This window comes from Dendrobates tinctorius, unplaced genomic scaffold (genome assembly GCF_039654945.1).
Source record: "Dendrobates tinctorius isolate UK_male_01 unplaced genomic scaffold, ASM3965494v1 ptg000107l, whole genome shotgun sequence".
Lineage (NCBI taxonomy): Eukaryota > Metazoa > Chordata > Amphibia > Anura > Dendrobatidae > Dendrobates > Dendrobates tinctorius.
In genome coordinates, this window is record NW_027361775.1 from 38,928,171 (window position 1) to 38,942,956 (window position 14,786).

At 40.6% G+C, this 14,786-nt stretch overlaps 1 pseudogene; it reads left to right on the forward strand.

The window, feature by feature from the left end:
• The first annotated feature begins 7,235 nt into the window (after positions 1-7,235).
• On the forward strand, positions 7,236-13,210 carry LOC141100724 (receptor-transporting protein 3-like; annotated as a pseudogene).
• The last annotated feature ends 1,576 nt before the right edge of the window (positions 13,211-14,786 follow it).

The window sequence follows — 14,786 nt, forward strand, 5'->3', positions numbered from 1 at the left end:
AATCAATGAATCCACAACAACATTTTGAAGGTTTTTTAGAGTTTAATATAGCACCAAAATGTAACAGAAAGCACGTAATACTCTACAGATGTCTAATTTAATCCATAAATAGTTTTGGAAGGTTTTTAAAAGTTTAATATACCAGCGAAATGTAACTAGAACCGCATTACAGTGTATGGATGAATCATTGAGCCCATAAACATTTTTTAAGTTATTTTTATTTTTATATAACACCAAAATGTAACAGAAAACATGCAATAGTGTATGAATCAGTCATTGAATCAATACAAATATTTTCAATGCTTTTTGGGAGTTTTATATAACACCGAAATGTAACAGTAAGCATGTAAAACTGTATGGATGAGTAATTAAATTAAGACAAATTTCTCACTGCTTTTTTGTAGCATTAAATACCAACAAAATGTACCACAGAGCACAGAATGAATGAGTAATTGAATACAGACAAATTTTTCAATGCTTTTTTGTAGTGTTATATACCACTGAAATGTACCAAAGAGCACATAATACTGTATGGATGAGTAACTCAGTCAAGAATAATTTTACAATGCTTTTGTTAGATACCATCGAAATGTACCAAGAAGTCATAACAGTCTATGGATGAGCAATATAAAACTGATACATTTTTGAACAATTATTTTGAGGGTTATATACCAGTGCAATGTACCGCAGAGCACGTAATAATATATGGATGAGTAATTGAATACAGAAATATTTTTCAGCGCTTTTTTGTAGTTTTGCATACCACCGGAATCTAGCAATAACTGCGTTCAACTGTAAGGATGACTAATTGAAGCCAGACAAATTTATTTACCGTAAACATTTTGAAAGTATAAATGATGTACTTCTACACTCATTAAGGTTTTGCACAAAGTATAAAGCCAGGAAAAAATTTAAAGGAGGGTCATCCATAGACCCCTAAAAGGCAACAACTGGCATTCTTCATCCAAATATTTTTAAAGTGTAGTTGCTGTACGCTTACACTCAAAAAGGTTTTGCACAAAGTACAAAACCAGGAAAAAATTCTAACAAGGCAATACAGTAATTCTCTTCAGATGACCGCTTCTACTTCTCCTACCTCAGGAAGCTGGGGGGGACTGCCTGCACCTGCTTCCTGGAGCCCAATTCCCATGTGCCTGGGTTGTAAGTGACCCAGCTTCCAGTAGTACTGGAGCCTCAGACATATAGAAATTGGCATCAGCCCCCTGTGTTACCTGCTCCGCATAGGAGGTGGGGAACCACAAGGACAGTATGCTCTCTCATTGGTGGTAGTAGCCCTGTCTCGAGCCACCTCAAGTAGCCTATCCCAGGCCCATTCATTCCTCAAGAATGGTTCATCCTGCTCCCTTCCTTCAGGGATCACCCCCACCACATACCAGGGATGTTGACCCTCCATTTTGATGAACGTGACCCTGATTCCAGCCATCTGCTCTTGCAGCCTTCGAGGCAAGTGTTCTGTTTCTAATGGCAGACGGTTGAACAAAATGTGATGACAGGCCCCAAACTCTTCAAAGGTCCTCCTTTTACACTGCCGGTTGTACGTAATAACCCTTCACCGGGATGCCAGCTATTGCTACCTTGCGGCTAGTGGGCCCAATAGCTTTTCCACTGGTCATGGTCTGGCTCACCTCCTTGTCTCTTCTGACCAGCCTAGCATCTACACTCCACTCACCAGTTTATGGATCCTCACTTTCACGTACGCAGCCTGCAAGAATCCCACCGGTGAAGGCTGCAGCCTGGGGTCAGAAAGTGTCTGAATCCAGACCACAGGCTCCTGCCATGTCAGCTGTCACCCCAGCTTCTTCTGGCTCCAATATTCCTCCAGTCACTCCCTTAGGAGTCTTGCGTAATTCTGCCATCTTTATCGCCCACTGTAGAAAAATTTTACTATGCTTTTACAGACTGATAGATACTAGCAAAATGTACTGCAGACCACATAATACTATGTGGGTGAGTATTGTAATTGAATCCAGAAAAATTTTTAAACGCTTTTTTGGAAGTTTTTTATCACATCAAAATGTACCACAGAGCACATAATCTATATGGGTGAGTAATTGAATACATAAAATTTTTGCAAAGCTTTTTGGAAGTGTTTTGCATACCAAAATTTACCACAGATCACGTGATACTATGTGGTTGAGTAATTGAATCCAGATAAAAATGTAAAGATTTTTGGAAATGTTTTATAACACCAAAATTTACCACGGAGCATGTGATACCATATGGGTGAGTAAGTAAATCCAGAAAATTTTTTCAAAGCTTTTTGGAAGTGTTTTATAACACCAAAATGTACCACAGAGCATGCAATCTATATTGGTGAGTAACTGAATACAGAGAAAAGCTCCTCCGTGCTTCCCTGAGACCCCCGCAGCAGCGCAATGTGCAGCACTGCTGAGGGGGCCTTCTTCCCTGCAGGTCCCTGGATCCAATATGGCGGCGGGGACCTTCAGCGCCTGCAGGGAGGCGGCTTCCTCATGCCTGCAAAGCGCCGGCATGAGGAAGCCTGCAGCACTGCCTGTGACAGATCGCTGATCTGTCACAGCGATCTGTGATGTGACAGATCAGCGCTGCTGCGGGGGTCTCAGGGAAGCACGGAGGTGCCCCCTCCCTGCCTATGCTTCCGTAAACCACCGGTACACTGCGATCGTGTTTGATCGCAGTGTGCCAGGGGTTAACGTGTCAGGGGCGGTCCGTGACCGCCCCTGACACTTAGTGACGGGTGTCAGCTGTGATAATCGTGTTTGATCGCAGTGTGCCAGGGGTTAACGTGTCAGGGGCGGTCCGTGACCGCCCCTGACACTTAGTGCTGGGTGTCAGCTGTGATAATCACCCAGCCACTTGGTAGTGGCATTACAGTGAATTGGCTGGCCATATTACATTATCAGGGGTATAAAAGGACAGGCCATACTTGGCTCACTGATGCCATTGTAAAATAAATTAAAAAAAAAAACCCTAATAAATTCATTTTTTGGAAATAAAAAAAAAAAACAATAAAAGTACACATATTTAGTATTGCCATGTCCGTAACGACCCGCCCTATAAAAATGTCCCATTAGTTAACCCCTTTTAGTGAACCCCTTAAAAAATAAAAATAAAAAACAAAGCAAAAAATAATGCTTTATTATCATACCGCCGAACAAAAAGTGCAATAACGTTGCGATCAAAAAGACGCATATAAATATCCATGGTACCGCTGAAAACATCATCTTGTCCCGCTATAAAAGAGCCACCACACAGTGTCTTCAGCGAAAAAATAAAAAAGTTATAGCTTGCAGAATAAAGCTATGCAAAAATAAATATTTTTTATATAAAATTGTTTTTATTGTATAAAAGCGCCAAAACATATAAAAAGACATAAATGAGGTATCGCTGTAATCGTACTGACCCGAAGAATAAAACCGCCTTATCAATTTTACCACACACGGAACGGTGTAAACGCACCCCCCAAAAGAAATTCTTGAAAGGCTGATTTTTGTTCATTCTGCGTCCTAACATTGAAACAGCAACGGAAAGAGGACTTAAAAATCCTCCAATAATAGAAAACAGCAAAAGAGCAAAAAGGTTTACCCGTCCAGGCCTCCAGACAAATGCACTATCAGGATGCAGTGGACCCATATAATTAAGTTGGCAACACAGGTGCAAGAATACCGATGAAACAACCGCTCACAGCCTACCAATACATGGAGGGGGCGGTTGCCTGGTTGCGGTTGACCTGGATGCTGTGTATGGCCATAGTGAGAACAGCGCCGCATACAAGTTTTTTATTGTGCATTAACATACCAGGCAACCGCCCCCTCCATGTATTGGTAGGCTGTGAGCGGTTGTTTCATCGGTATTCCTGCACCTGTGTTGCCATCTTAATTATATGGGTCCACTGCATCCTGATAGTGCATTTGTCTGGAGGACTGGATGGGTAAACCTTTTTGCTGTTTTCATTCTGCATCCCAAAAATCAGAATAAAAAGCGATCAAAAAATGTCACGTGTCCGAAAATGGTACCAATAAAAACGTCAACACGTCCCGCAAAAAATAAGACCTCACATGACTCGGTGGGTCAAAATATGGAAAAATTATAGCTCTCAAAATGTGGTGATGCAAAAACTATTTTTACAATAAAAAGCATCTTTCAGCGTATGACAGCTGCCAAACATAAAATCAAGCTAAAATAGTAAATCAAACCCCCCCGTTATCACCCCCTTAGGCTGGTTTCACATTAGCGCATTTTCAGCGCGCGCACGGCCGGGGGTAGCTCCGCCCCCGAGCCGGCTCTCTGCCCGGCGTGCCCGCCCCTTGCTTGTAGCGCCGCCTACTAGCGGACAGCGGCGCCTGCGATCGGCGCACCCTATCTTTAGCATAGGGTGCGCAGATCGTGCGCAGGCCGTGCGCTAGTTGCGCTTTGACCTGCGCTGCGCACTTTTGACGGTGCGCCGTGCGCGCCAAAATCCGAAAAGTTTGATTTTGGTGCGCACGGCGCACCATCAAAAGTGCGCAGCGCAGGTCAAAGCGCAACTAGCGCACGGCCTGCGCACGATCGGCGCACCCTATGCTAAAGATAGGGTGCGCCGATCGCAGGCGCCGCTGTCCGCTAGTAGGCGGCGCTACAAGCAAGGGGCGGGCACGCCGGGCAGAGAGCCGGCTCGGGGGCGGAGCTACCCCCGGCCGTGCGCGCGCTGAAAATGCGCTAATGTGAAACCAGCCTTAGTTAGTGAAAAATAATAAAATTAAAAAAATGTATTTATTTCCATTTTCCCATTAGGGTTAGGGCTAGGGTTAGGGCTAGGGTTATGGCTGAGATTAGGGTTAGGGGTGTGTTGGGGTTAGTGTTGGAGTTAGAATTGGGGGTTTCCACTGTTTGGTCACATCAGGTGCTCTCCAAACGTAACATGGCGTCTGATCTCAATTCTAGCCAATTCTGAGTTGAAAAAGTCAAACGGTGCTCCTTCCCTTCCAAGCTCTGCTATGCGCCAAACAGTGTTGTACCCCCACATATGGGGTATCAGCCTACTCAGGACAAATTGCGCAACAACTTTTGGGATCCAATTTTTCCTGTTACCCATAGGAAAATAAAAAATTGGGGGCAAAAACATCATTTTTGCGGAAAAAAATATGATTTTTTTTTATTTTCACGCCCGGGCATTATAAACTTCTGTGAAGCACTTGGGGGTTCAAAGTGCTCACCACACATCTAGATAAGTTCCTTAGGGGGTCTAGTTTCCAAAATGGGGTCACTTGTTGGGGGTTTCCACTGTTTAGGTACATCAGGGGCTCTCCAAAGGCAACATGACACCCGCAGACCATTCCATCAAAGTCTGCATTCCAAAGCGTCACTACTTCCCTTCCGAGCCCCGACGTGTGCCCATACGGTAGTTTTCTCCCACATATGGGGTATCAGCGTACTCAGGACAAATTAGACAACAACTTTTTGGGTCCAATTTATCCTGTTACCCTTGGGAAAATAAAAAAATTGGGGACTAAAAGATCATATTTGTGGAAGAAATATGATTTTTTTATTTTCACGCCCAGGCGTTATAAGCTTCTGTGAAGCCCTTGGGGGGTTCAAAGTGCTCACCACACATCTAGATAAGTTCCTTGGGGGGGGTCTAGTTTCCAAAATGGTGTCATTTGTGGGGGGTTTCCACTGTTTAGGCACATCAGGGGCTTTCCAAATGCGGCATGGCGTCCAATCCCAGTTCCAGCCAAAAAAGTCAAATGGTGCTGCTTCCCTTCCGAGCTTTGCCATGCACCCAAATAGTAGTTTACACCCACATATGGGGTATCAGCGTACTCAGGACAAATTTCACAATAATTTTTAGGGTCCTGTTACCCTTGGGAAAATAAAAATTGGGGGTGAAAAGATAATTTTTTTGGAAAAAATATGATTTTTTAATTGTACGGCTGTACGTTATAAACTTTTGTGAAGCCCTTGTGGATTCAAAGTTCTCACCACATATCTAGATAAGTTCCTTTGGGGGTTTAGTTTCCAAAATGGGGTCGCTTGTGGGGAGTTTCCACTGTTTAGGCACATCAGGGGCTCTCCAAATGTGACATGGCGTCCGATCTGAATTCCAGCCAATTTTGCATTGAAAAAGTCCAACGGCGCTCCTTCCCTTCTGAGCTCTGCCATGCGCCGAAACAGTGGTTCCCCCCCATATCAGGTATCAGCATACTCAGGAGAAATTGCACAATAATTTTTTCAGTCCAATTTTTCCTGTTACCCTTGGTAAAATAAAAAAAATTGGACCTGAAGTAATTTTTTTGTGAAAAAATGTTAAATGTTCATTGTTTTTAAACATTCAAAAAATTCCTGTGAAGCACCTGAAGGGTTAATAAACTTCTTGAATGTGGTTTTGAGCACCCTGAGGGGTGCAGTTTTTAGAATGGTGTCACCTTTGGGTATTTTCTATCATATAGACCCCTCAAAGTGACTTCAAATGTGATGTGGTCGCTAAAAATAAAATGGTGTTGTAAAAATGAGAAATCGCTGGTCAACTTTTAACCTTTATAACTTCCTAAAAAAAAAAATTTGGTTCCAAAATTGTGCTAATGTAAAGTAAACATGTGGGAAATGTTACTTATTAAGTTTTTTGTGTGCCATATATCTGTGATTTAAGGGCATAAAAATTCAAATTTGGAAAATTGCAAAGTTTTCAAAATTTTTGCCAAATTTCCTTTTTTTTCACAAATAAACGCAAGTTATTTTAATGAAATTTTATGACTAACATGAAGTACAATAAGTCACGAGAAAACATTGTCAGAATCACTGGGATCTATGGAAGCGTTTCAGAGTTATTACCTCATAAAGGGACAGTGGTCAGAATTGTAAAAATTGTCCGGTCATTAACGTGCAAACTACCCTTGGTGGTAAAGGGGTTAAATTAAGCACTGCCCAAAGCTTACCGAGTGACGAACACGTCGGAACACCGAAATACTCAAGTGATAGCCGAATATCACTGAGAACGTTCACTCATCACTACTGCTTGTGTGTATTTACTAATCATGGTCAGTACAGCTAAACAGACCCTCAGCTTGCATACCACTATGATTAATTAATATAATTATTTTATTTATTATGTACATAGGTTTAAATAATTGAAATGGTGAATGAATTAAGTAGTTATTAGTCAAGTGATGACATTTTTAATAATATATAAGTACCACATTACACAAATGCTGGGATGCATTTACTACAGCTCTTCAGTTGTTAATTATTTTAGAGCAATGGCTAGAAGATCATCTGGAAATATCTGGATTGATACATTTGAACAACTGCAAAAAAAAGACTTACAGGAAAGATATAAAAAAAATGGATTCTGCAGTTCAACTACAGTTTGGAAAACAGTTTGAATGAGGAGCAGAAACAGAAAAAGTGGAAGATCTCACAGACCACGAGGTTTGATTATACTGAGCAATTACCCTCTCTAGTGGATATAACACATATTCACTCCCCTTTACGTAGAGAAGGGAAAATAAACTGATCAGTTTTATAAGTCTGAATTTGACACTCATGTTGGCATTCGTAGTCCAAGCTGACATAATCTGGCCGTACTGCACCAAATTGAAAACCTTGTGACTATACACTGTATTTATATACAGGTGCTTTCAGACCTCAAATAATGCTAAGAGAATAACTTCATAATCATTTCGAAACAACAATACTAATGTTTTAACTCAGGAAGAGTTCAGAAATCAGTATTTTGTGGAATAGCCATGATTTTTAATCACTTCTTTCATGCGTCTTGGAATGCTTTCCACCAGTCTTTCACACTGCTTTTGGTTGAACTTATGCCACTCCTGGTACATAAATTTAAGCAGTTCTTCTTTGTGTGATGGCTTGTGACTATTGATCTTCCTCTTGATTACATTCCAGAGGTTTTTAATGGGGTTCAGGCCTGGAGATTGGGCTGGCCATGGCAGGGATTTCATGTGGTGGTCCTTTATCCACACATTGATTGACCTAGCTGTGTGGCATGGCGCATTGTCCTGCTGGAAAAAACAGTCCTCAGAGTTGGGGAACATTGCATGAGCAGAAGGAATCAACTGTTTTTCCAGGATAACCTTGTATGCGGCTTGATTCAACGTCCTCCGCAAAGAGGAGGACGTATGAATCAAGCCGCCCAATTCAAGCCTTGCCGAAGCATCCCCAGATCATCACCGATCCTCCACCAAATTTCACAGTGGGTGCAAGACACTATCGCTTGTACGCCTCTCCAGATCTCCGTCTAACCATTAGACAACCAAATCATTCCCACTGCCCCTCCATTTGTAAGAAAATGCCTAATTGGATTTTCTTGGTTTATCTTTAGGAGGTATCACACCTCCCACCTCATGAACAAATGTGCTACTGTAGTATCACTTAAATGTTGTGCTTTTTTCTTATTAATCTATTTGCAATCTTGCCTGAAGAAGAAGCTTTTGTGCTCTGAAAGCTTGCAAACATACTATTTTCTGGTTAGCCAATAAAGGTATCACTCCTAGAATACTTTTGTCATTACTGGGCAGAAAAGTATTCACATCGTAACAAATACAGTAATTCCACTTACAGGAGTTTCTTAGTGTGATGACTTAAAATGTGACAAGCAGTTGTTTGAAAATGTAGTCATTTTTCATCAGACTGAGACAAGAGGAAGGACTTACCAGAGTGGATTAGCTCTTAAGGCCCCATCACACTAAGCGATCTCGGTAGCGAGATCGCTGCTGAGTCACAACTTTTGTGACGTAACAGCGATCTCACCAGCGAGATCGCTGTGTGTGACAGCGATCAGCGAGCGGCCCCCCTGCCGGTATCGCTGATCGCTGGAAGAAACCTCTGGACATTTCTTTGGTCGCTGTTCTCCCGCTGGCCAGCACGCATCGCTGTGTGTGACAGGCGGGAGACCAGCGATCAGGTGTAAAAAATAATAAAAAAAATAAAAAATATAGTTATTCTCACCTTCCGACGTCCTGTTCAGCCATCCTGCCTCTATCCACGCTCCGGTCCCAGTGATCCTTTGCACGAATGACCTCGAGACTTTGTTATCCCTCGAGACCGTGACATCTCGTGGTCATTCTCGCAAAGGATCACTGGGACCGGAGCGTGGAGAGAGGCATGATGGCTGAACGGGACATCGGAAGGTGAGAATAACTATATTTTTTATTTTGATTCTATTTTTTACAGGGATGGCCAGCGATGCTGGGCGCTCGGCATCGCTGTGCTGATCGCTGGTGAAGCTGTCTGTGTGACAGCTCACCAGCGATCACATAGCGACTTACTAGCGATCCTGACACCTTCATATCGGTGTCGGGATCGCTGGTAAATCGCTTAGTGTGACGGGGCCTTTAGGGATGAATGGAATATATGTATGCTTGTAAAAAGAAAGTCTGCAGTGTCAAGTGATTTTCTATTGATACTTACCAACCCTGATATAGTACAGTAAAGTTTTATTACGATGATCACTGTTATAATTATTATGCTTTTTTTGCAGTTTCACCTGCTTGAAGTGCTCTCATTTTTGGAACTCCAGTCGAGTCACACTTATCTTTCATTATTGTCTCGGAAAAAACAAGACAGGCACTGTTCTCCTACGTCCTTATAGCCAGATGTGTCGGGAATGTGACAATAACAACTACATCAATCCCACATTTAATGTGAAAACTGTTAAAGAAATTCTGGAAAATCTTATTTTAAAAATAAAAAAAAATTGTTATCATGAGAAGATTGACAGTGACAACCAAGACAACAGGCACTACAAAATAATAAGAACCAAACCTCATGAGAGGGATCTGTGTGAAGCTTGTAGGGCTGGTATATGTAATAAAGACCAAGATAAGTTATAAATTTAAATATATCATTATATCAGGTGATGCAACCTTCAAATCATGGACATCATTTCAAAGCTGTATATGATTGAAAGAAAACCTGTCATTCTCATTTTAATAATCAAATTAGAAGGATTTCTAGAAAACTGATATCTCTAGTAATCCAATAGTCCATCACCGAGAAAACAAGCTCTGAAGTCACATTCAAATTAGCATATCGATGTATTCTTCGAGTGCTTGGACACACCCCCAATGCACTTCCAGGCTAATTTGCAAGAGGCTTTCAAGCTTGATTTTTCAGTGATAGTAGATCAATGATTAAAAAATATAAGTTTTTATTTATTTTCTATGCCATACCACTGGTTTGATTAATAATATAGTCCTGACTAAATCCTTATAATCCTGACTGGTGATGAGCGAGTATGCTCAGGTGATCTCCGAGTATTTTGGCGCGCTTGGAGATTTAGTTTTCGTCTCATCTGCATGATTTGCGACTGCTAGACAGCTTGAATACATGTGTGGAATGCCTGTTTGTTAGGGAATTCCCACAAGTATTCAGCCTGTCTACAAGTCGCAAATCATGCAGATGAGACACCGAAAACTAAATCTCCAAGCACGCCAAAATACTCGGAGATCACCTGAGCATACACTGGGAAGACCAAAGCAACAATACTATTCGCCCATCACTACTAGAAAATACCAAAATAGTGTTTTGTTTTCAAGCAAAGAAGGAAGATATAGGAAGATATACTTATTATAATTTTCTCAATTCTACACTTGTAAATGACATCTAATATGAAGAATACAATAATCAGTTTGCATAGTCTTTACACCATTTTGATGGTCTTAAATGAAAAAATGTTCAGGAAAACCCCAAAGTGTGAAACCTACGTCGTTCATGCTGCTAGGAACCTACAAATCCCTGAGAGCCCTGACAGCTGCGGACAGATGAATTTAACCTTATGAATTTAACTGATTGTGGCAGGGCCGGCCCGAAAGATTACGGCGCCCTAGGCGAAACTATTTTGTTGCGCCCCTACTATTCTTGGCAGTAGATGAAAACTTGGGATATAAATTTAGGAGCAAAATAAGCCACAACAACAATGATTAATTAACTCTCTCCTAACTCTTTAATCTTCTGAGAAGTTGTATAGGACAAATATATACAAAGTAATCAATAACACAAAACAAAAACGACCATAGGTAATTAAAATTCTTGTTTCCTTGCCTTTTTTTTGAAAAGGATGACACTAAGTCACCGAGATTAATTTGTTTAGCAACTTCAGATTCTATCGAAATTGTTGCCAACCCAACCAACCTCTCTTGCGTCATATTTGCCCTTAAATATGTAGACTTTTCTTTCCATCCCTAAAACTTTTTGCCTTTTGAAAAGATTTTTTATAATTTTTTCTATTTTTTCTCTGGCGCCCCCTTTGGGTCGGCGCCCTAGGCGGCCGCCTAGTTCACCTATACGTTCGGGCCGGCCCTGGATTGTGGTTATCCCAACCTTTGCTATGTTTACCCTATGTCCATCCATTTACCTAGACTATGCCTTCAACTAAGTATTGGAATAACTGATAGAGTGCATGACCCCATTAATCACACCCCAAAATTTTTATGACCAACTAAAAAAGGCATTTCTGATGAAAACACGTTATCACCTATGCCCAGGATAGATGATAACTTATTTACAGTGGGAATCCGACTGCTGAGGATTTCTAGCCCCAACAGGGGACTTTTATCCCCATCAGAATGAGGAAGCAGTGCGCTTGTCCGACAATCACTCCTTTCATATGATTCCATCAAAAACAGCTGAGCACAATACTTGCCAACCCAATAGAGAATGAATGGAGCAGTGGTTGGGCATACCCCATGCTTCTCAATTCTAGTGGGTACAAAACTACAGATCACAGCGGTCGGATAACCTTGTTTTCACTTGACATTTGCATTAAATAATAGGCACCCCAAGCCATACCCACTAAACAAGTACGCATACTCTAAAATAATGCTGAACACAGACCAGACCATCTAAACTAATAATGGGGTATATGGACATCAGTTGTCGGCAAAAGACAACCCCTTTAATTGTATGAGAAATTATAGTTTCAACTGCTCACAATTTTTTTAAAATTTTGTGTTACTACATGAGATCTTGATTTTAGCTCTATGAATATTACCCATCAGGTTTAGACAAGTTATTGTTTAATTTATATTTTTTGTAATCATTGTAGAATGCTTTAAAGAGAATCTATTACTAGGTTCTTGATGACTCATCTGAGAGCATCATAAAGTAGAGGAAGAAACTATGATTCCAATGGCGGGTCACTCACTGAGATTCTTGCTGTAGTTTTGATAAAATGGTACTTTATCTGCCCAGGTCTTCTACTCGTCTCATTGATAAGCTACTGTTATGTAGTCGTTGATGTTCACAAACTCTTCCTATCCTCACCCCTACCACTGATGGGCAACTTTCTCCCATTCCCGATGTCAGTGTAGGTGGGATTAAACAAAGCTCCTCATTGAAAGGACTATTAAAATAACTCACGGAACAGTGCAATATGAGATCACCTTATGACAATAAAAATATCGCAGTCATGGAAAATAAAGGGGACAAATCGGATAATAAAATCAAACAACAAAAGAAACCGAAGACATGTCCAGTGATTAAAGTTTATTTAATTAATATAGAATAGTATAATATAATATAAAAAAGAAATGGGGGGAGGCCAATGCCATGGATAAGGCACAGCCAGGGACAATAGTAAGCACTATGCTGTAAGTTAAAATAATACCACACAGTACAAGGTAAAACACAATAGGTAAAGTGCTAGTGCTAATATAACATTAATGTGCAAACAGCCAAATAAAACTAATTCATGATATTATATAAAGTGCAGATGCATACAATATAAATCTGTGCATCAAATAATGAACATATGACCACAAATAAAGTGCAGTGCTAAAAAATAGTGGAGTGAATCTAATCCATCATGGTAATTGTTCAAAAAGAACTCTAGAGGCAAAACAAAAGTGTTTAAATGTGCTGGCACAGTGCTATACCTCTTATGTCAGGGGGTACGAAGGTACGCCGAAACGCGCGTCGGGGCTGGCACATCCCGGGGACTTCAGCAGCATAAGGGGTATAGCACTGTGCCTTCATTGAAAGGACTAGCAGAGCTACAGCAGATATAAGAGTAATATCAAGTCTACAGCAAGCCATTTATCCCAGCAATCAGGGTTTCTGCCTCTACCTTATGCTCTACTCCGATCACGACAGATTCCTTTTAAAATGCCATTGTGCCATTTTTTATACTGTCTACTTTATACAAATTAACAACTTTTTTTTAACATAGATTGTTAGTTACATGGATACCGAATATATATATATATATATATATATATATATTTGATCCCTTGCTGATTTTGTAAGTTTGCCCACTGACAAAGACATGAACAGTCTATAATTTTAAGGGTAGGTTAATTTTAACATTGAGAGGTAGGATATCAAAAATAAAGTTTAAAAAAATCACATTGTATAAATTAAATAAGTTTATTTACATTTTGCAGTGAGAATTAAGTATTTGATCCCCTACCAACCATTAAGAGTTCTGGCTCCTAAAGACCAGTTAGAATCTCCTAATCAACACGTTACCTGTGTTAAAGACAGCTGTCTTACATAATCACCTTTATAAAAGACTCCTGTCCACAGACTCAATTAATCAGTCAGATTCTAACCTCTACAACATGGGCAAGACAAAAGAACCGTCAGGGACAAAATCATAGACCTGCACAAAGCTGGAATGGGCTACAAAACCATAAGTAAGACGCTGGGTGAGAAGGAGACAACTGTTAGTGCAATAGTAAGAAAATGGACGAAATACAAAATGACTGTCAATCGACATGGATCTGGGGCAACATGCTAAATCTCACTCTGTGGGCTATCCTTGATCATGAGGATGGTGAGAGATTAGCCTAAAACTACATGGGGGGAACTTGTTAATCATCTCAAGGCAGCTGGGACCACAGTCTCCAAGAAAACCATTGGTAACATGTTACGCCATAAAGGTTTAAAATCCTGCAGTGCCAGCAAGGTCCCCTGCATCTGAAGTTTGCCAATGAACACTTGGATGATTCTGTGAGTGATTGGGAAAAGGTGCTGTGGTCAAATGAAACAAAAATTGAGCTCTTTGGCATTAACTCAACTCTCCGTGTTTGAAGAAAGAGAAATGCTGCCTATGACCCAAAGAACAAGGTCCCCACTGTCAAGCATGGAGGTGGAAACATTATATTTCTCTGCTAAGGGCACAGGACTACTTCACTGCATCAGTGGGAGAATGGATGGATCTATGTACCTTAAAATCCTGAGTGACAACCTCTTTTCCTCCGCCAAGACATTAAAAATGGGTCGAGGCTGGGTCTTTCAGCAAGAAATTGACCCAAAACATGCAGCCAAGGCAACAAAGGAGTGGCTCAAGAAGAAGCACATTAAGGTCATGAAGTGGCCTAGCCAGTCTCCAGATCTTAAACCCATTGAAAACTTATGGAGGGAGATGAAGCTATGAGTTGCCAAGCGACAGCCTCAAATCTTAACGATTTAGAGATGATCTGCAAACAGGAGTCGCCCCAAATTCCTCCTGACATGTTTATAAATCTCATCATCAACTACAAAAAAATCAGACTGCTGTGCTTGCCAACAAGGGTTTTGCCACCAAGTATTAAGTCTTGTTTGCCAGAGGGATCAAATACTTATTTCTCACTGCAAAATGCAAATACATTTATACAATTTTTTGTTTAATTTATACAATGTTATTTTATGGTTTTTTTTTTGATAATCTATCTCTCAATGTTAAAATTAACCTACCCTTAAAATTCTAGACTGTTCATGTCTTTGTCAGTGGGCAAACTTACAAAATCAGCAAGGGATGAAATACTTATTTCCTCACTGTATATATAGTTTTTTTTAATTGGTTTATT